The sequence below is a fragment of the Mandrillus leucophaeus genome, unplaced genomic scaffold (assembly GCF_000951045.1).
Source record: "Mandrillus leucophaeus isolate KB7577 unplaced genomic scaffold, Mleu.le_1.0 Scaffold873, whole genome shotgun sequence".
Classification (NCBI taxonomy): domain Eukaryota; kingdom Metazoa; phylum Chordata; class Mammalia; order Primates; family Cercopithecidae; genus Mandrillus; species Mandrillus leucophaeus.
This window is the reverse complement of record NW_012109508.1, coordinates 248446-270686: the sequence shown is the minus strand read 5'-3', so window position 1 is coordinate 270686 and position 22241 is coordinate 248446. Positions and strand designations below refer to the sequence as shown.

Here is a 22241-nt window from a genome sequence, read left to right as displayed (position 1 = left end):
ATCCATCCATCCATCCATCCATTCATCCATCCACCCACCCATCTGTCCATCGACTCATCCATTAACCTACCCACCCATCTTTCCATCCATCCATCAACCCACCCACCCATTTATCCATCCATCCATCCATCCATTCATCCATCCACCCACCCAGCTGTCCATCCACTCATCCATTAACCTACCCGCCCACCTTTCCATCCATCCATCAACTCACCCACCCATTTATCCATCCATCCATCCATCCATTCATCCATCCACCCACTCACCTATCTATCCACCCATTCATTTATCCATCCTTCCGTCCATCTATCCATCCATTCATCAATCTACCCATCCACCCATCTGTTAACCCTTCAACAAATATCAACTGAGCATCTGTGATGCAGGGGTAGGGTCCTAAGAATACAATGTTGTGCTGAAACAACCCTCCTAGTACTTCCAGTCTCCTGAAGAGAGGAGCTAATAAAACACTTCAGTGTAAATGATGCAAGTGCTAAGAAGAAGCCCTGCAGGTACCATGAGAACCAATAGCAGGCAGATTTGACCTGACTTAGGAGGCCAGGAGGGGTTGCCTGGGGAGGCTGCTTCAGCAGAGGAGGAGAAAGCCCCTCTTCTTTGTCTATCATAGCCCTGAATATAGCCGGGTCTGGCAGACACTGCTGGTTGCTTCTCCAACACCCACTTCTCCCTTCATTTTTGTCCACAGAATCCAGTTTTGTTAGGTATCAGGCATCTAGCCCCAGGAGATGAGGAGGTATCAGTCTAAGCTAACCATGGTGATCTCACTTGCCTTTTGCCTGTGATTGGTTTAGGAATGTTCTTGACAGCGAGGCCTAGCAGAAGTCTTTCAAGGGCTCGGTTGTCAGCTTGGAGTTGGATATGAACTGACTTTGCAGCATGATCCATAGGCAGGCATACACTTTGGAGTCGACACACTTAGGGACTTGGACAGGTACCAAGTAACCCCATCACTTGAGAGAGACAGAATAGGAGGTTGGTTTCTAGAGCTGGTCCTGTCATTCATCAGCCACATAAAATTTGGCATGTCTTTTCCTCTTTCTGAGCATGAGTATTTTTTAATGTAAAGTGTCGAGAGGGTCACATGTGCCCTGCTTTCCTCAGTCAACTGTTGTAAGGATGAAATAAATGATATTGTTGTGCAAGCGTGCCACATGGCTGCAAAGTGCTATCAAAGCGTGAACCACTGTCATTGGCAAGGCTTGATAAATGCTCCACCATCATCAGTTGGGGTTACAATTGCTCCTTGGAACCCTCCAGGCTCCTCAGATTTTTCTGAGTGGAGGCCTAATTTCAGATGGAGAAGATGCTTCTCTTCCTTGAAATGTCTTTTGACTTGGAAGCTCACTGCTCTAAGTGGGCTCAGGGAGACTGGCTGGCTCCTTGTGTCACCAGGGTGGAGATTTCCCTTTGTCTAGGAGCCCAGTGGCTCCTGTATGTGAGTGAAACTCTGAGTCCCTCTTGCCTCAGGATTCAGGATGGGGTCTTTTACTTCATCAGAAGCCCACAGAACTCGGAGGCCATCCAGTGGAGGAAATGGGCTACGAAGCCGACCCCAGTAGCTCCTTTCTTTCCATTTGTTAACATAAAGAGTTTGGGTGGTGCAGACGCATGTTTGCTCAGGGCTGGGCCTGAGCTTTGGCTCCCTTCCCTTTTGGAATTCGGTTCCTTCTACTCTTCTCTACCCCTGCCCACAGAGCTGGTGATGTTGGGCTGCATCTCTTTTCCAGAACTCTCTGCTGGAAGTACCAGCCTCAGTCTTGAGACATGCTGTTCAGCAGAACTTTCTATCATGATGGAAACGTCCAGTGGATTTCCTTTGCCCAGTGGTAGCCACAAGCCAAATGAGGCTGGCAAACATTTGGAATGTACTCAATGTGACTGAAGCATGGAATTTTTAATATTATTTAATTTCAATTAATTCATATTTAAATTGCTACAAGTAGCTAGTGGCTTGTGTATCAGACAGTACAGGTCTACAGCTCAATATCCCAATCGTTTCAGTCTCTCCATTGCAATCAAAATTAATTTGTCCTGTGTCCCAATCCCAAGGCTCTCTTCTTAGAGAAGCACCAGCAAGACAATCTCATAAACAAATTGCTATCCATAAATTAAGGCCTTTCTCTCTTAGGTACATGTGTAGGTTTTGAGTAATGCTACAATTTAGTCAAAGCAGAGGTTCAAATGATAGGAATTTGAGAAACTCTAACAGGTAAGTGGTGGGGGAAAAGATTATGAGTATACAGCTTTAAAAGAACTTCAAAGCACGCCCTATGGGTGGACACATCCTCCCTAGCACCCTGGGCTGCTTCTAAGCTCCTCCTGACCTCTTGCAGTCTGGACAGAGTTAAGGGCAGAATTGTGTGGATGGGAGCCTGGGAAAGGGCTGGAGGTGGGAGGGTTGGAATGGGCAGAGCCTGAAGGATGCCAGGGCTCTTGCAAAAGAATCTGGCATGCCAGGCAGAGAGACAGTTTGTTCCACCCTGGGTGGGTATGGGGCACGATGGAGTGATTGTTAGGGAGTGATGATTACCACTGGGACAGGACTGGAAAGTTAACAATTAAGTTAAAGAGACCAGACATCATATTAAAGGCTGCAAAATGAACTGTGACACTTTGGGTCGGGTCTTGGACAGGAATTGCAATTTTACTCTTAATTTTTAATCCCCTCTTTCAAGGAGCTTCCCCCCCTCCGAATTCTTCTATGAATATTGCTTTCTGGATGTTCTTTTTACCCTGAAACTGAGCTGTGTTTCTGTTTCTCTTGACCATATAACTGCTTTCAAGTTCCTGCCTGTGATTTCACAGATATCCACTGGAATCAGAAGCATCTTTGTAATCCAAACACCAGGTTGGGAAAGGGTGGAGGATAATGGAGGCTGGGTGCAGGGGTCAGGGGCAGATCAATCAGAGGAATAAAAGGTCCTCGAGATGCACTCAAAGATGAGTAGGAAGTGTGTGTACAAACCCTAGGGCTTTGGAATTTCCTTTTAGGGCCTTGGTTTGCCAATTGGTACCACAGGTAAATCTGCTACCACCACTTTATCTACTCCATACTATTTGGTTAATTAAAAAAAAAAATTTCTGGTTAAGTCACTCTTTAGAATGGTGAGCCTTTTGCTGTAAAAAGTTGAAATTATATAAAGCGAAGCAGAGACTATGTCTCACATCTTTTGTGCAATAATGTTGTCTATGAATACATGTCTAAGAATAATGAATACACACACAAATACAAAGTAGCGCCAAATTTTCCCGGAGCTTTGCAACACAGCTCAGACTATTGGGTGCTTTCTGACCTCTTCAAACTCTTAAAGGAAGGGTCCACTCAGTCTTCAGCATTGCCCTGTTCTCTTTCATTTGCCTTTCCTTCTAGTAAATAGCATGAGGTATTTGACATCAGGGGGTAGAAGCCAAGACTGGAGAAAGCAACTCAGAGAAGTCTGAATGGCTCGATTCACCCCTTCCAATGTTACCAGAGGCTCCTGGGCAGGGCTATTATGCTATGGGGTGCTCTTGTACCCAGAGCATTTTGATGACTGATGACATTTCTTCTGCAAGTATTTGCTAGTTTTATTCTGAACACTGTAAATTTCAGTTGATTTCCATGAAAAACAAAAGCTACCGCTGGGCTGAGACAACTTAGAGCAGTGGTTCTTGGTAGGGACAATTTTGTCCCCACTCGGAGGACATTTGGCAAAGCCTGGAAACATTATTTTATTATTACTTCTGTTGGGGGGAGTTTTGTCCTCCTTGGAACTGTCTGGAGACATCACTGGTTGTTAGAGCGGGGGTGGGTGGCATCCTTCTGGTATTTAGTGGGAGACACCAGGAAGGCTGCTGAGCATCATATGATGCACAGAGGAGCCCCACAACCCAGAACAATCTGACTCAGAACGTCCACAGTGTTGTTTGAGAAACCCTGGTCTAGAGGGCAAGTTCAGGCTCAGTTTTTGACACCAAAGCGGCATGATGGCTCTCAAGGGGCTATCATGTTTCAATGTGGGAAGACTAGTAAGTTCCCTTAGATGACCCCAAGAAGTCCCAGGAAAATTTTGCCTAGAATTTTCTTCAACCAATAACTTCATCGTTTTCCTATCTTCCTGGCTCCTTAACTTCCTCTGAATGAGAGAGTACAGCCTCAAAGTTGTACATGTCAAGCTCATCTCAGCGGGTCCAGATCCCATTTGACTGTAGTATAGATAGAGGCAAGTTGGGGGGCTTCGTTTCTCCATCTGTAAAATGGAGTCATAATACTTCATGATCTATTTGCTAGGCAGTCCTGGCAGCCTAGGGTTTCCTTGCCACTGATAGATGAGGGAAGACCCAGAGCCTGTCAATATGAGTCCTGCCATGAGGGCTGGGAGGAAGGAGACACAGCAGTGACATTACAGGGCCCAGAAAGCTGTGGCAAGAATTTATGTAGAGTTGCTTAGGAAAATAAAAGCAAGCATAATATTTCTCTCTCTCATTCTAAAAGTAACACAGTCATTGTCGATAATCTCTCAATTACAGAACTCTACAAGGACAAAATAAAACTCTCTCATGATTGCACCACTAGGAGGTATCAGCTATGAAAAGCTTTGGTATTTTCTTTGAGGAAAAACGGGGCAAAGGATGAACATCAGGTTTTCTGAGCTGGACAGGCTGAGGAGATTGAAATAGCCTTTGAAGACAGCAGAATGTGCCAGTGTAGACATTGACTGGTTTGAGATGACATTCCGTGAACCAAGATAGTTGAGCCCCTGCCCTGGATGAAACGGACAGTGGGGCAGATGGGTGGTGTGACCGAGGGGCATGTGAACAAGTCCCCCTTACCTTCAGGATTCATGTGGAAAGCATCCTCAGTGTTCGCCTCCATGAATAGGAGAGTTCTTCAGCTGAAAGAGGAAATGGTTCATTTTAGCTGAAAGATGGGAGGACAGGAGATTCCATTTCTGGCTCACTCTGCAGTATGTAGCATGGCTGAACACTGGCTCCTCAGTGATAGGCATGAGACTGCTCTAATGTTCTAAAATTAGTTTTTTGGCAGCCTTATTTTGAAGTAATTTTAATCTTATAGAATAGTTATAAAATATTTTTTTAAAAATCATATACTCTTGACCCACATCGTCAGTTGTTAGTATTTTACCACATCTGATTTATTATCTTTCTTCTCTGTACATAAAAGTTACTTCCTAATTATTTGTGACTTAGTCACAGTCATGATGCATGTTTACCCCTAAATATTTCAGTGTGTTTTCCTAAGAACAAGGACAATTCTCCTACCTAAAGGTAGTACAATAATTAACATCAGAAAATTAACATCCATACAGTATTATTACCTAATCTATAGGCTTACTCAAATTTTGCCAGTTATCCTAGTTGGGATTAGATTTCATAAAATTTGGTCCTGGAGACCTTAATGAAATTTATTAACAAATTGTGACATAGTTATAGATGAATTGGAATTCTGGGTTTTGTATAAGAACTTTCAGACTCTGGGGACTGACTGGTCTGGGTCTGGGAGGCATGAAGGGACAGCTGTTAGATGTATGGATCTTAGAAAAAAAATGATTTCCGGACTTGATTGCAAAATAGACCTGCATAGGTCTATGTTTTTGTTGTTGTTGTTGTTGTTGACAGGCTGTTACTCTGTCTCCAGGCTGGAGTGCTGTGGCACAATCACAGCTTACTGCAACCTCAACCTCCCAGGGCTCAGGTGATTCTCCCACTTCACCCACCCCCTGCCCAAAGTAGCTGGGACTATAGGCACACGTCATTACACCTGGCCAATTTTTTGTATTTTTGGTAGAGATGGGGTTTTGCCATGTTGGCCGGGCTGGTCTCAAACTCCTGGCCTCAAGTGATCTGCCTGCCTCGGCCTCCCAAAGTGCTGGGATTACAGGTGTGAGCCACCACGCCCAGCCTACAGCTACTTTTCAAAATGGGCTTCGGTATATATGAACAGCAATTCTTAATTTAATGCCCAATTTTGTCTTGCCCATTCCAAGCAAAGGCAAATAATCTAACCAGAGTAACAGACCAAACAATGCTTTTTCTAAGTCTTCAAAATCCAGAATCTTCAGGATTATTCCTTGAGGAAGCCAGTGCTGAATATTCTCCATGCTGACTCAATGGACAGAGGAGGAGCTGACTGGCAGGATGCTGTGGTTGGTCACTAGCAGCCTCATGCCATTGACAACCTCTCTCTGTCTCTCTCACTCACACACACACACACACAAACACACACAAACACACACACCATTTTCTCAACATTGCTGCTGTTGGCATGATTAATCAAGAGCCTGGAAGTCTTTACAATCAAAGGCTACCATGTGGCAAGGGCCATCTGAGCAAAAGACAGCCAGCCACGAGGCATTTGATAATAAGGGGCCTGTTGGATCCAGAGCCTGTGACACAGATGTCTGGGGCATGCTTCTTAGAAGCCACTCATTTTTCTCCATAGGATGCAGTGACACCAAATTTTCTGTTTTAAAAAAAATTAGATTCTAAGAATTATTTTAGAACTTAAAGTTCTGTCTTTGATTAGAGTTGTTCTGCTCTGTTCAGAGCAAATCCTGTTCCATTCTGTCATCTCCCAAATAAGATCCAGACTGTTTTTACACTCTTGACAGAAACCCTGAGGGGTCAGTGAGGGAGTGGGGAACCAGGACAAGGGCTGTGCTGGCGGTGGGGCGTCTGGAACAGCAAACGGCAGCAGTGAGGGCTTCAGGGCAGGCGGGCATAAAGGGATGGCTTCTGCAGTTCAACAAACACTGATTGAGTGACAGGCCCTGGGCCCACTTGGTCCATTCATCTATTATTCATTCAGCATTTATGAAATGCTTGGCTCACCACTTAGCCCTTGTCATCCTCTGCCCTGGCTCCCACATCTATTCTTTACCTGCTCTGCGCCCTGCGAGTCTGACTCCTGTGCCCTCTAGCTTCAAGTAGAGTTCTACCCACAGTGGGTAGAGCACGGAGATGGGCATGTCAGGGTATCGATTTCCCTTCCGCTCTGCCTGCCTCAGAGACTGGTGCTAGCCGTGGTTGTGTTTCTTTTACCACAAGTCCAGTTAAGTAGTCATGACTCCAGCTATCACTGGGCCCTGGCAAAATTATTCCCTCTCCATTCTTCTTCATGCAGATGGGGGGTGACAAATTCACTTATTCTTCTAACCCTACCCCTGGGCATGTAAAGAGTCTCTTTATATTCTCTTCAAAATCCTAGCTGTGCATGCCATCCTTTTTCTGTCTGACTCTAAGATGGCCCTTGAATATGTGCTAAATTGTGCCTGATTGCTCTGGACAAGCAAGAGAGATGTAAAATTTTGTATATACTTCCTAGTATGAGGATATACCATTATGGGGTGGGGAGACATAATTTAATAGAAGCTCCTAGGAGAAATAACTGACAGATTTCATCTTTTATATACTTGAGTATTGTGTGTCAGTCAAAGACCAACCTGATCTCTGGTCACATCATTTGAAGTATTGCATCCAGAACAGGGGAGGTGATAGTACTACTTAGTTCTGTGAATTCTACATTAGCTCCCATGCTTATTTCCCTGCTCCTCCTCACTTTAGGAAAAAGCATGTTACTTATCTTCAAGTTCTGTCACATAGAGCAGAAGTTGCAAGAGTTTTTCTTCAAAAGCCAAATAGTAAATATTTTCAGCTTTGTAGGCTAAATGTTCCGAGTACTCTGTTACTGTAGTACAAAAGCAGCCGCAGACAACATGTACATGAATAAGCTTGGCTGTGTTCCAATAAAACTTTATTTATATAAATAAATGGGCTGGATCTGGCCTGCAGGCATTACTTTGCTGAACTCTGATAGAAGAGTGCAAAATGAATTTATTCTAGAGGTGCCCAGAAGGCAGAAGTTTGAGCAATGTGTAAAAATCATGGGATGGTAGATTTGGGCTAATTTTAAGATCATTCTAGTGGTGATCACTGTTCCCAAAGAGAATCATCTGTTTCATACGTCAGTGAGTTTCTTGTCTTTATAGGGGTTCAAAGCAAAGCTGAGTGTTTTAGAAGAATTTTCTGCAGAGCATGGAGAGTAAATTGGATGATGTGGGAGGTAACACTGCCTCGCATTTCTGTATCTTCAGCATAGTACAATGCACACACAGTAAATCTCAGTTCTATGTTCCTAGAGGGAAGGGGCTGTGTCATATCCTTGCATCCCACTCACTCCTGAAAGTCTAGTATAGTGCTTTAAATATGGTGGGTGTGACTAATACATTTTTTTGTTCAACCTGACTCTTTAAATCCAATCTTGCTGACAAACTAATTACACTAATTTGTCTTTAGTACAATCATCACTACCAGTCATATTAAATAATTCAATTACCTCTGATAAGCTTCAACATTTGAGGACTTTCACTGAAAATAATAGACAACATTTACTAAGTTCTTAAAATATGCCAGCTATCATGCTAAGGACCTTACAGGCATTATCTTATTTAATGCTCCCCAAAATCTCTGAGGTAGGCACTATTATTACCCCTATTTTATTGATGAAGAAACTGAAATTCAGAGAAGACTCATAGCTAAGAAGTTGCATATCCAAAACTTGAACTGAGATCTCTTTGATGCCAAAGGCTGTGCTCCAACCACAATTCCATTCTGTTTCCCAGCCATTCATTTATGCTTTCATTCACTGAGTATTCAACAAATACCAATTGGTTGCCTGCTATTTGCCAAGTAGTATTTTAGGTGCTGATGATAGAGCTGTGGATGTAAACAGGTCAAGTCCATGCTCTGAAGAAACTTACATTCTGGGTGGAATAAAGTGGGGGTTGATACACAATTAACAAATGAGAAAATAACAAATTAACAATTTGTTAATTATAAAATAACAATTAACAAATGAGAAAATAATACATGGTAATTCATCACAAGACATGAGGAGATTAAAAAGACAATAACTATTTCTTGTCCACACTAGAATCACAGGTATAATCCTAATTGATGAATTTAGCAAAGAAATGGTACTTCGTCACAAGACATGAGGATTAAAAAGATAATAAATATTTCTTGTCCACACCAAAACCACAGGTATAATCCTAATTGATGAATTTACTGAAGTTCTTTCTTGTTTTTTTTTTTCTTCAACTTTTAAGTCCTGGGGAAAATGCTTAGGATGTGCAGGTTTGTTACACAGGTAAACATGTGCCATAGTGGTTTGCTGCACAGATCAACCCATCACCCAGGCATTAAGCCCAACATCCATTAGCTATTCTTCCCGATACTCTCCCTCCCCACACCCTGATAGGCCACAGTGTGTGTTGTTCCCCCCACCTGCTGCCCCATGTGTCCATGTGTTCTCATCATTCAGCTCCCTCTTATAAGTGAGAACATGTGGTGTTTGGTTTTCTGTTCCTGAGCTCTTTCTTGTTTACTGACATTAGCCCAAGGTTAGTCTTTTGTCCTGACAAATTGTCAGATAAATTGACATTAGCTCAACGTTAGTCTTTAGTCCTGACAAATTGTCAGATAAACTCAGATTCAGAAAGAAATCGTCAGGATTTCTGGCAATTGATAGGGATTACATATGGCAATTTATAGACATGCATGTGGAACTCTTGAATGAAAAGGAAGTTTAGTCAATAAAGCACTTGGGAATCACTCTTTTTGGGCGGACTGAACTTGAGCAGAAGCAAGCATATCCACTTGAGTCAAAGGCATGGGCCTTGTTTAGGAACAGAGGTACCAGGGTGGCTGAGAGTGGAGGAACCAAAGGGGAATTACAAAATCTTGATCGAGATTGAGATGGAGACAGAGGGAGCAAGATAAATGGGGTAAAGTCAAGTCAACTGTCAGGTCCAATAGGCAAGTGCTGACTGGGAATGGGAGACAGTGCCCAAAGGTCATGGGTGGAGTAAACACAAGCCCAGATGAGGAAGCGAAGGAATTCAATATTTAGTTTGTGTCTTAATGGGTGCCAACTACAAGGGGTGGGTGTGGGTGGCCTAGTTACAGGTGAAGGATAGGAATTGACAAATAGTAGTAATCCTTTTGCAATTCCAGAATTCCTTTCATTAGTGGATTGTAAAGTGATTTTCAGATTAGAGAGTCCCGACAGCATCAGCATAATCTTACTTTTAAAAATGGCTAAAAACCAGAAAGACAGCAATTAGTTAACATTTATTGGCTGCCAGATATTGTTTCTAAGCACTTTAATGCCTTATTTCATTTAATCTTCATAAGTACACTTTGAGAACCAAGCTTATTAATAGGGAGCTAATTAAAGAATGACTAAAAACATAAGTGACATTTGGAGGGAACTTGTATAATGTCATCAATGAAAATGAGCCCTAGTCATTCATATATTGATTTGTTCACTCACATATTTATTCAGCCTGTAATAATTGGGCACCTAATACATGTTGGGCGCTATTCTAGGGCCTTTGTCTGGATAATGTTATTGATTTCATTGTTTAACAGAGAGACAGTGGAGGGAGCAAGGGATTTTGAATCAGAAAATCTAGGTTCTGTTTCTAATTCTAACTGGTCCTGTGGTCCTTGGAAAAGTCAGGCTGCTTCTCTGTTTAATGTGTGCTGATGTAAAACAAGGAGCTAAGATGCTTGAGGTCTTTTAGAATTTACTGTTAAAGTATTCAGTAGCTTTATAGTACATTAATGGTTATAATAAATACTCACTTATAGTCTGTCATTCTACCCTCCCACCCCCATCAGGGAAATCATAGTATTTATGAGGCTTTAGAGATGGAAACTTGTCAGGGATTGGACCAAGTTCCTCTGCTCTTTTCACTGAATTTCTCTGCCTTGCATGTAGGATTTTGTGTTTAATTTCTAAAAGAATTATAAGAGAGCTGGGTGCAGATGTCAGAGGAAAAGGGAGAGATATAGATATAGAAGACAAGGAGAAGTTAAGACTGGGAAGGACAATGTACTAGCTCTCAGGAGCTTTGTGCCTTGTCTCTGAAATCATTCAGGGCTGCTACAATCATCAAAAAAAATGTATCCAAAGGCATAAGAAGAGAGACCTTCCAACTGGTGGAAATTACATTAAGGCAGATTTGGGTTCAGTAAAATGGTAGAAGAGTTCCTCACTGGACATTCCGATTGCCCATGACTGGGCAGAGCTAAAACAAATGGGTCATGTTACAAGGCAAATAACTTTTTAATTTTAAAGCCCAGCAGTCAATAGATTACTATGGCCAAGGACGAAATGGGCCACTCTGGTAGGAAGTGAGCTCCCCTTCATGGTGCATGCTTATGCCGAGACAACGTAAAATCCTAGAGGGGTTAGCAACTTGGATCTGGGCTACAAGACCGGGAAAGGGACTTTCAACTTCGAAATGCTATGACTGTAGGAGGCAGGAGGCTTACAATTTTATCTGTAGTCTATAACCCCTAGTTCAGAGTTTAGATATTCTTCGGGTAATCTACTGGGGAATATTGAAGTCCCTTTTGCAGGCACTGACATCCAGGCCAAATTCCTTAATTAATTTATTTTATACAAGAAGTTTCTTGTATAAATTTTTGACAGAATACTCACCCTAACCCCTGTTTTTGGCATTTCTGACCTCTCATTCTTGACAAATAACCATGATAGGGACTTCTCCGGGAGCCAGAATTGAAATCAGAGTTGGACCAACACATTGAAATTCTAGGCCTACCAGTCAATAGATAAACAAGGTTACCTTTGAATTTGTCCAGCGCCCTTATTTTCCAAAATGTTTTTCATCTACTAGCTTTATTAGAAGTGTATCAGTCAATTGGTGTTGTCTGAGGATAATAACTTTGACAAGAGAAGCTGTATGGAAGTGCTTTGTAACAGTGAAACAGTCTGAAAAGTTAGAATTTTTATTATTGTTATAACCTGCCAAGGCCACAGTACTGGTTATTACCAGATCCATATCTAGAGCAGGTTACTTAGAATCCTTTTGGAGGTAAATAAATAGCACTACTGATAATTTAAAAAGAAGCAAAGTCCAAGTCTCCTTGATTGACCAGCAGACAATAGTAAAGTTTAGAGCTGGATTTTACAAGCATGAGAGGACCAAATCAGGATCACTTAAACACAGGCGGTTGTTCCAGTCCAGTGAGTAACTGTGGCATGAATGTGAGTCTGTAGAAATCTAGCCTTGTGACCTTGAGTAAGGCATGTTAAGTTCCTTGAGTCTTACTTCTTCACCTGTGAAGTGGAAATACCTATCGCTACATTTAGGTACCTTTTTGGATCATTGTGAATGCACACAGTATCTAGGAAATAGCAAGTAATGAATACATGCTAAAGATTATTAACAGCTAATATTGATTGCACATCTGGTATGTGCCAGGAATTATGGGAATCCTCAAAGCATTTCTAGGAAATAATTGGGACAATGACGGGTTGGACATGGGGATGAAGTGGCCACCAGCAGTGGACCTGAACGAAATGACTTTCTGCTTAGTTTAGTTCAGAGGCCACGAGTGTAAATCCATCTTTCCCTGATGGTGAGGGGCATTTACAAGCTAAGGCTACACTAAGCTAAGGCTACACTAAGTGGACTGGGAAATAGTGATTAAAAAATACCTCCAAGTGATGAAAAGACACTGTTTAGACTTCTAAAGGAAATGGTTTTAAAAATAATCCCCAATTGATTGCAACATTAAGAACATTCTTAAAATGTTACCTTTGTCCTGATCTCTTAATCCCCATAAGGGGTGTTCTGTAAAGGTTCTTTAAGCATTTGAAGCCACTAATACCATGAGTGGAAAAAGAACACGCTCTTTTAATTAAAGTGGAAAATTGCTATGTTCATGTTAATTTCAACTAAGAACACCTAAAAGTATAAGAGAATACATATTTCCTGGTCTTAGTATCCAGGGCTTAGGATTATTAAAGATCAGTAGCATCAGTAGCCAAAATTGTTCCTATTTTACACTTCATAATCAGGAAGACTGTTGAGAGGGGAAAGTTAGCAGGAGATGATTTTAGTTTTCCAATTACGTCAGCCTAGTTGGAGAACATCTAAATGCCATTTTTCCTTGATCTTTGAACTGTCTTCTCCCTCGCTCTTGGGCAACACAGCAAATGACCCTCACAAAGCAGCAAATTAGTAGCATGTGTCAAGGCTGACACTTCTGCTTTTCAATCTAGTTGTTTGTTTCGCTATCCAAAGCTGCCTTCTTCAGGAGTAGCTGCACTTGGCAGAATGAAAAACTGTGCTTCCGTTTACTCATTTTTCCCAAGGCTAATTTAAAAGTGCTGTGGGTAGGTAAGTGATGTTGATAATGGGAACATCTTAAGCTATTAAGTTGAGAACTGAAATATCAGCATGGTCACAATAGCCTCATTCTCTAGCTGATGGAAATGAGCCCATATACTGTTTTTTAGCCTGAGAGGGCCATGTGTCGTTTCTTTTGGTCTCCATAAGCCAGGGGATCTGGCTCGCCAGAGCTGGGAAGATTATAGCATTGGAGCAAATAATGTGCTTTAGTCTGAGATTCTTTAAGGCCCAAATTTGCTCCAATTGCTTCATCCCGGGTTCTCACTTGTTTCCCCCTCATCGGTTTTGGTGACATTATTTTCCAAAGTAGCCCAATTGCATCAATCATTTATTCTAATGTAAAAAAATTGGAGGATTTTTTTCTTTGTGTTACTGTGTGGGAACATTGGTCCACCTGATTCATTACATAGAGGCAGCATGGTTCACTGGATGTGTATAGGATTCTGAATCAGACCAAAAAGGATATAAATATGACTTGTGCCACTATCTAGCCTTGTGACCTTGAGCAAGGCATGTAAGCTCCTTGAGTCTTGTTTCTTCACCTGTAAAGTGGAAATACCTATCGCTACCTTTAGGTACCTTTTTGGATCATTGTGAATGTGCACAGTATCTAGGAAATAGCAAGTCATGAATACATGCTAATGATTATTAACAGCTAACATTGATTGCACATCTGGTATGTGCCAGGAATTATGGGAATCCTCAAAGCATTTCTAGGAAATAAGAACCATTATTATCTTCACTTGCCGATGAGAAAGAGATGGACTAAATACTGGCTTAATGTCCCAAAGGTAGGAGATGGCCATGCCAGGATTGTAGAGCCTGCAGCTGGCCTCTACTCCTCATGTAAGAAGAATGGCTGTGCAGGGTTTTGCCACCTGGAGTAAGAACTGCCTGAATATGTATCCCAGGGAGGATTCTAAGACCTGCAGAACTCCTTGCTCCCAATCCCTCCTCTTTTCCATGCCTTCTCATTCATACTTAAGCCAGAAGCTGGGAGGGGCAAATCTGATGCAAACAGACAGGATCACACAGCCAGTAGACCCCTTGCAGTCCTGCTATAACTTGGCTTCACACTCAGCTGTGAACTTGTCAGCTGAACACACAACTGCAAGTGCAGTGTTCCATGTGCATGCCATTAAGAAAACTCCAGTCATTCTAATGTTATTTTATTAGAAGGAAGGAATGGAGTCTTAAATACAGATCCACTCTATTAAGATAGTTGAAAAACATAGATGTAAATATCATGACATTATTGTGCTATCACCATTACATCATCCTGCATACCCCCACTCTCCACAAACTTAAATAGAAGTCATTTTTGTTATCAATACTAAATACCCTTTAATCTAAGATATTCAGATCAGAAACTGTTGTGGTAACTTATGTACAGCTAAAAAGGTGTACAATGCAGATTAAAGAGATCATGGCACTTTGCTCTTTCATTAAAATACTAGTGTGTTGTCCATCAACTGATGAATGGATATACAAATGTGGTATAACCCTACAGTGGAATTTTACTCAGCCATGGAAAAAAAAGAAGCACTGATACATGCTACAACACAAATAAACTTCAGAGAACAATATCGTAAGTGAAAGAAGCCAGGTACAGAAGACCCTGGATAGCATGATTCCATTTATGTGAAATGTCTAGAAAGCTAATCTATGGAAACGGAAGGTGGATGAGTGGTTGCCAGGGGCTGGGGGCCGGGGAGAAAAAGGAGTGGAGAGTGACTGCTATCATGTAGTTCTTGGGGTGATGAAATGTTCTAAAATTAGATTATGGTGGTGGTTGCACAATTGTAAATACAGATGGTCTCCAACTTACTATAGTTCCATGATTTCTTGACTTTACGAGGGTGCAAAAGAGATAGGCATTCAACCTGCTCTTTGATGGGGTTAGGTCCAGATAAACTATAAGTTGAAATTATCATAAGTTGAAAACATCCTTTTGACTTAAACAATAGTTTTAACTTTCAACTTGCAATGAGTTTTTGGGCTCTAACCCCACTGTAAGTTGAGGAGCATCTGTATACTAAAATCCATTGAATCGTATACAGTTGTCCCTCAGTATTCACTGGGAATTGGTTCCATGTACAAATTGGTTATGTGCAAATACTACAGCATCTTCTATCAAGGACTTGCGCATCTGTGGATCTAATGAATACCAGAATACCAGATCCACAGACGCACAAGTCTTTGATATAAGACGTTGTAGTATTTGCACAGAACCTATTCACATCCTCCCATATACTTTAAATCATCTCTAGGTTACTTATAATACCGAATACAATGCAAATAGTATGTAAACAGCACGTGAATATTTGTTACACTATATTGTTTTACATTTTGTATTATTTTTTATTGTATTATCATTTTTTTTTTTCCAGAATATGTTTTATCCCTGATTGGTTGAATTCATGGTGTAAAACTTGCGAATACAAAGGGCTGGATGTACTTTAAACAAGTGAACTTTATGGAACATAAAGTATATCACAATAAAGCTACTTAAAAAATACCAGTCTGTTATTTCCTCTAATTATGTGCAAAAATGATAATATTCTTTCATGTTCAGCAGCTCTTTTTGAATAAATAGCAATGAACAAGAAGGCATTTCATTCACTTCCTCTGAGACTTGATAATTAATCTTGTCCTCACCTCCTCACTTATTAACCTGCCCATCAAGTATTTGACTGCTGGGAAGGCGGAGTTGCAGAGATAATTAGCTCTCTGCTTATCAAGCACAACTCTCAGGCCAGACCTGCAAATCTGCCTCCATCTCTGCCTCCTTCCCTGTATTCCCTCTTCTTCCTTTCAACCCTTACTGCTAAGCACCCAGTCAGCTTTCAAAATCAGAGCTGAACTGACTCAGAGCAGGGACTTCTGTCTCTGTGGGTCTTCACTGCAAAGGGAACCAGAGCCATTTGTTAATGACTAAAAAGCAGAAACTGATGGAGACAAAAAGAGATGGTGTTGAATTCTCTCCTTTCTGGATGCTGGTGGTGGTTATGTAGGTAGCTTTCATTTCAGTAAGTGTGCACTACAGTAGGAGTGAGATGGGAACCAGGATGCCAATTGAGAGAGCTAAAAAAAATTGTGACGGGCATTAGGCATCAAGAGAAAAAAGTTCTTTTAGTGTTTTCGACTTGCTCAATTTACTATACAAGCAACTAAGGTGATGGGCAAATTGTATCCTTTGGATTGAAATCTCAATCCAGTTTCTAAATACTGAGGGAGTCTTGTTCTCTGCTCAGATTTCCTGCATCCATAAGGTATTAGCCAGGGGATGAGCCACAGTGGAACTGTACAACTCAGACAGAACCCTCACTCCACAGTCCTCTGGCCTAGCAAAGGTGGGAGGATTTACACAAAGATCAAGGGATCAACCACAGCAAATGTGGGATTGAAACTTAACTGGTCTCAAGACAGGAGGTGGACCTCAAGTCTGAAAAGATTCCAGAAACTTTGCCAAATCCACCCCCTCTATCATTCAGAAACATCACCACTATAATGATAGGTTTTAAGCATTGTAATCTACTTTTTTAAAACTCATTGGATACCTATTTCTCCTTTCTCCCATTTTCTTCTTCCCTTTACTGTCCATCCTCTGCCAGTGAAGAGTAACTTTACTCCTTCCTACTTTCCCTAAAAGTACCAAGCAGCAGGGTGGGAGTGGGCACAAGGCATGGATTCTGCAAACATGCTTTCTCTGCTACTCCCTTGAAGGACCTAGTCCTGAAGCAGAGAAAGAGAAGTGAGCTTATGGTACAAGGAAATCTGTCCAGAATCCAAGAAGCCAGGTGACTTACACTGGGCATATTGCAAGCCTGTCAAATTTTGAATGCTTGCTTCTGAATGCAGAGGGTGAAGTCACAGAGCTTGCCAGATTTACCAAGGGTGCCTGCTAGGGTTTGCTCCTGGCACTGAATATCCTCAACTACCAGTCTGTGCAGCTGTCATGAGCACCAACCTGATTGCTGATTACCCCTTGGCAAGTTGACTCTTCAGACAGATTAATATTTGCCCTGGGATATACAAGGCTCTTATGATCCCTCCCCATTGCAAAGAAAACAATAATTGAATAAGTTCCTCTTGATGGTGGTTGGATTTGCTTGGTGTGACTTGATTTGGTTTACAGCTCGTTTGCGGCAGAATTAAAATGGCTCAAGTCAAGGCAGCTGTGGTTTCAGTAAAGTAGGAGGAATAAGGAGTTAGGAGGGGTGGGGCAACCATATCAAGGGCAAGCTACAGGGTTGAGTCATGAGTCCTTTTCACTTAAAGCTGTAGTCTATGCTACCATCCCTGCGTTGCCAGCATCTGCTCACCTGGCTTCTTTGGAACACGGCACACAGGATGGGACACGTGATTCTGAAAGGGCAAGCAATGGCCACAGAACTTAAGGTGTGATCTCAATCCTTCTTGTCAAAAATCACTTTTCAGACAGGAAGTAAATTTTTAGCTCTAAATTATGTAAAGTCAAGAATCTAACCACAACAGAGGACAAAAATGGAAACCTTCTCATAATGTCATTTGTTTGGATGGTGTCATGGGTTGAATTGCATCCTCCCAAAAGAGATGCTAAAGTCCTCCAGTACCTTAGAATGTGACTTCATTTGGAAATAGGGTCCTTGCAAATGTAATTGGTTAAGATGAAGTCATAATGCAGTGGGATGGGCCCTTAATCCAACAGGACTGGTGTTTTTGTCAGACAGAGAAGAGACACATAGGGAGGACACTTTGGAAAACAGCGGCAGAGATCAGGGTGATGCAGCTACAAGCCAAGGATTGCCAAGGAGTGCTGCCGCCGCTAGGGTGAGGCAAGGGAGGACTCCACCCACCGTCTCAGAGGGAGCATGACCCTGTGGAAACCTTGATTCCACACTTGTTGCCTCCACAAGTGTCGGAAAATAAATTTTTGTGGTTTTAAACCATCTGGTTGTGGTGCTTTGTTATGTCAGCCCTAATAAACTAATACAGATGATTTATATGTGAGCCAGCTGGGTTTGCCTATAAATACCTTCTCTGCAACTTCTTATATGAACCAATTTAAAATTTAATAGAATTTTTAGTTAGTGAAAAAAGTTGGATGGTATGGAAATTGGTTGGCCTAATGTGGACACAGCACATGTTTTATTCTAGTGTAGCGTGATGTGCTGAATCCCTGTCAACTCCAGAGGGGATGGCACCAGCTTCAAGAGGCTGAAGAAGAGATCCAGAGCCAGAAAATGAGACACTGGGGTTTTACTGGGGGTTTACATACAGGGGAGAGAGTCTCGTGGTGGCGGGCTGGACAGGAGAACTGCTGGTCCAGTGGCAGTGGGCTGGTAAGAACAACCACAACCTCTGGCAAAAGGCAAGTAGTTTATAAAACATTTTCACTTAACATCCTCCCCATAGCAACCTCAGCCTGGAAACCTTCATTCAACCCCAAACAAAGGATGCTGATCCCCTGTATGGCCCACATTCCCCAGGATGGGCTGGGGCTCAGATGTTCCTCACAGATAAGGAATTAATCTCTAGGATGGCCACTTCCAATTCCTTAGCTCAGAACTCTGAACATATATTTGGGTGCATCAGCCACACAGGGTCATTCTCACAGTAGGCGCAAGTCAAGTTATCATTATTAGGAGCACCTACCATACAAGCATCCCTGCCCCCTCCAGTGAGAAAGTTGCTCATGTCCTGTGAAAAGCCAGTGATAATGTTCTGAGTTCACTGCTATGATGTCTTGTTATTCTTTCTTTAAAGAAGAGCTGTGACCACCAGAAAGAGTTTTAAGAATGAATAAGGAGATACAGGACAGACACAGAGACCCTGGAGGACAAATGATGCCAAAAGAATACTTATACCTTTGACATTTCCCCAGAAGGAGGGGAAAGAAGAGTAGAGGGAGGTAGTGATAGTACCTCACCCTTCAATCCTCACTCTGGCTTTGATGTTGTCATTAGCATGTATCCCCAGAAAAGTCACTTATCTCTCTCAGGGCTACTATTTTATTGAGGGGAAATTGATTTCCACTTACCAACCTATGATAAAACATGGAGGAGAAAAAGATAAATAAATTAAACCTTCATGTTCCAGGTCTTCAGGAAAAGCATTTTGTGGTCTCTAAAGTTTCTAGTATCTTGGTTTTGTGTTCAGAACACTCAAGAACATCAACATCTGCATACTCTAGGCCCCGACTCCTCTTTCTAGAACACAGATACTATATTCAGAAACCTTTCCAGCCCAAAGGGAATCTTGTGAAATCGGGATATATACTGTTTTGTAAAAAAAAAAAAAAAATCCCAGCTATCATGTTATTTTACTCCTACCTATTTCACTATGTATCTCTGGCAATTATGACCATATTCTTATATAACCAGTGTTCTTTTCATATCCAATGGAATTACTATTTCCTTGGTATCAACTAATATGGATACAGTTATATTTTTTGCAATTCAAAATAGGAAACACATTAGTCCTATTCAAAATAGGAAACACATTGGTGAATTACTCTAAATTGTTGAAGTTGAAGGGACCTCAGGGAAACAATTTCTGTTAGTACCTAAATTTCTCAAGGCAGAAGGCAGAAGGCTACATGCCCTATTGTTAAATGGCATAGGAAATTAGTATGTAATGAGGGACTTTGGGGGTTATCCAGCTGAACTTCTCATTTGATAGATGAGGATGCTGACACCCTGTGATGGTTAATTTTGTGTCAACTTGACTGGGCTACGGGGTGCCCAGATAGCTGGTAAAACATTATTTCTGATGTGTCTCTGAGGGTGCTTCCAGGAGAAACACCCAGTATACTTGGTATTGAATTCATAGACTGAGTAAAGAATGTCCACCCTCACCAGTGTGGGTGGGCTTTATCTAAACTACTGTGGGCGTGAACAGAACAAAAACATGGAAGGGGTGCAAATTCCCCTTCCTTGAGCTGGGACATCCCTCTATTCCTGCCCTTGGACATCAGACGCTTGTTCTCAGGGCTTTAGACTCTCAGACTTATACCAGGCCTCTCTCTGGTCCTCAGGCTTTGGTCGTGGAGTGGGAGTTACACCATCAGCTCTCCTAGTTCTCAGGCCTTCAGAATAAGACTGAAGTACACCACTGGCTTTCCTGAGGCTCCAGCTTTCAGACGGCACATAATGGAGGACTTCTTGCCTCCATAACTGTGTCAGCCAATTTCCATATAAATCTCCTTTCATGTATGTCCATATATATCCTATTGGTTCTGCTTCTCTGGGGAATGTTGACTAACATAGGCCCTGAAAAGCCATGTAATGTGTGGTGAGTCAGAGACCAAAGCAAAATTGTAACCCACCCATTTCTGACTCCCATTCCAGAGCAGACTGATTCTTTAGGAATGGAGATGCTATAGGCTTTCTTAGCAGCCAAATTTATTATTTAATTCCAAAGTTATTGTCTCTGGCTCACTATACTCCCAATTAACTACACTTTAAGTTCACTTCCTCCATGCAAATAGAGACCAAGTAGCTTGAATATTCTTCCTTCTAACCTGTCATAGTTTTGAAAACCGTCATTAAGTTGTGTTTCAGGCTTTTCCCATCAGATTAAGCAGCTTTCAATCTGATCCCTTCCTCACAGCATGTTTTCTCTCCTCGAAGGCTGTAAACAAACAAATGAAGAACCTATGGGCTACCAAAGATACATCTGTTGGGAGCAAAAAAATGTCATGCTCTCATTTTTGCCAAGTGGTCATGAGAATATGCTGGCAAAACAGACCACACTCAGAAACAGGCTCTACTGAGCTACTATAGCCTGGTCTTTTCAAACATGTTTATTAAGAAATGAACAATAAGTGGAAAACCAAACACTGTATGCCCTCACTCATAAGTGGGGGCTAAACTATGAGGATGCAAAGGCATAAGAATGATACAATGGACTCTGGGGACTTGGGGAAAGGTTGGGAAGGGGATGAGGGATAAAAGACTACAAGTTGGGTTTAGTGTATACTGCTCAGGTGATGAGTGCACCAAAAATCTCACAAATCACTACTAAAGAACTTACTCATGTAACCAAACACCACCTGTTCCCCAAAAACCTACAAAAATAAAAAAAAATAAAAAAAATAAACAACAAACAACAAAACCCTTCACATATAAAGAGGAAAAGAAATCAGGAAGCTGAGATTGGGACTTGGGTAAGCTCTTGAAAGATTTACTGAGCGACTGAGATGTTGCTTGAGTGACTTGATGGCTCCTCTCTCCTCGGATTATCACATCAAGGTCTGGCACTCTGAAGACCATATTGCTTTCTGCTCATTCTAGTGAATAAGGGCGGGGAGAGGGGCTGGGTGGGTGGTGGGCAGTAAATAAGTCCAAATATCTCCAGGGTCCAAAGTTGTGTCTGGATAAATTAAAACACCAAGTTACAAAGTTGAAGATTAAGCTAACAACCACTCATCAGTGGATAAAAACATTGCTTAACTACAGGATGCCGAAATGCTCGTCTGCTATTTTGACCGAAGTAAGCAACTACCCGGCTGGTTGCCTTCTGGCATGAAATTAGAGCACAGCCTTGATGAACTGGGATTTAATTTAGTTAACTGAAAAATAAAAGGTGTTTTTTTGTTACATTCTACTGGAGGAAAAGTAAAGTGGCAAGAAAGCAAGCAAGGATCAGGGCTTTATTAAAATTACCTCTGAGACAATGGGTCGCCAGTGATGCACATTGGAATCATCAGAGAAACTTTAAAAACTACAGCTGCCTGGCTCCCATCCCTAGACGTCCTGATTTAATGGCATGGGGTGCTGCCTGAGGGTTAAAATTCTAATGTGGAACGAAGTTTGAGAACCACTGCTCTAGATATTTCCTGGTGCTGGTATAATGCAGCCCGGTCATCTAAACTATCTATAACGTTGGACTGAGGAACATTTTTTTTTTCCTTTTAAATCTACTGATTGCAAGTAGAACAATCCATTCAAGGCTCCATAAATAAAAATGTAATTTAATGTCATTTAGAGATTTGTGTTTTTTTTTTTTTTT

General features: G+C 41.7%; 1 protein-coding gene across 1 annotated transcript in view; it reads right to left on the bottom strand.

The window, feature by feature from the left end:
- The window catches only part of PRLR (prolactin receptor), a 186931-nt gene that overhangs the window by 67678 nt on the left and 97012 nt on the right, over positions 1-22241 (bottom strand). The window contains exon 3 of the mRNA XM_011969112.1: positions 4834-4895. The gene's annotated coding sequence lies outside the window, so the exon portion shown is untranslated. The remainder of the gene's footprint in view (positions 1-4833; positions 4896-22241) is intronic.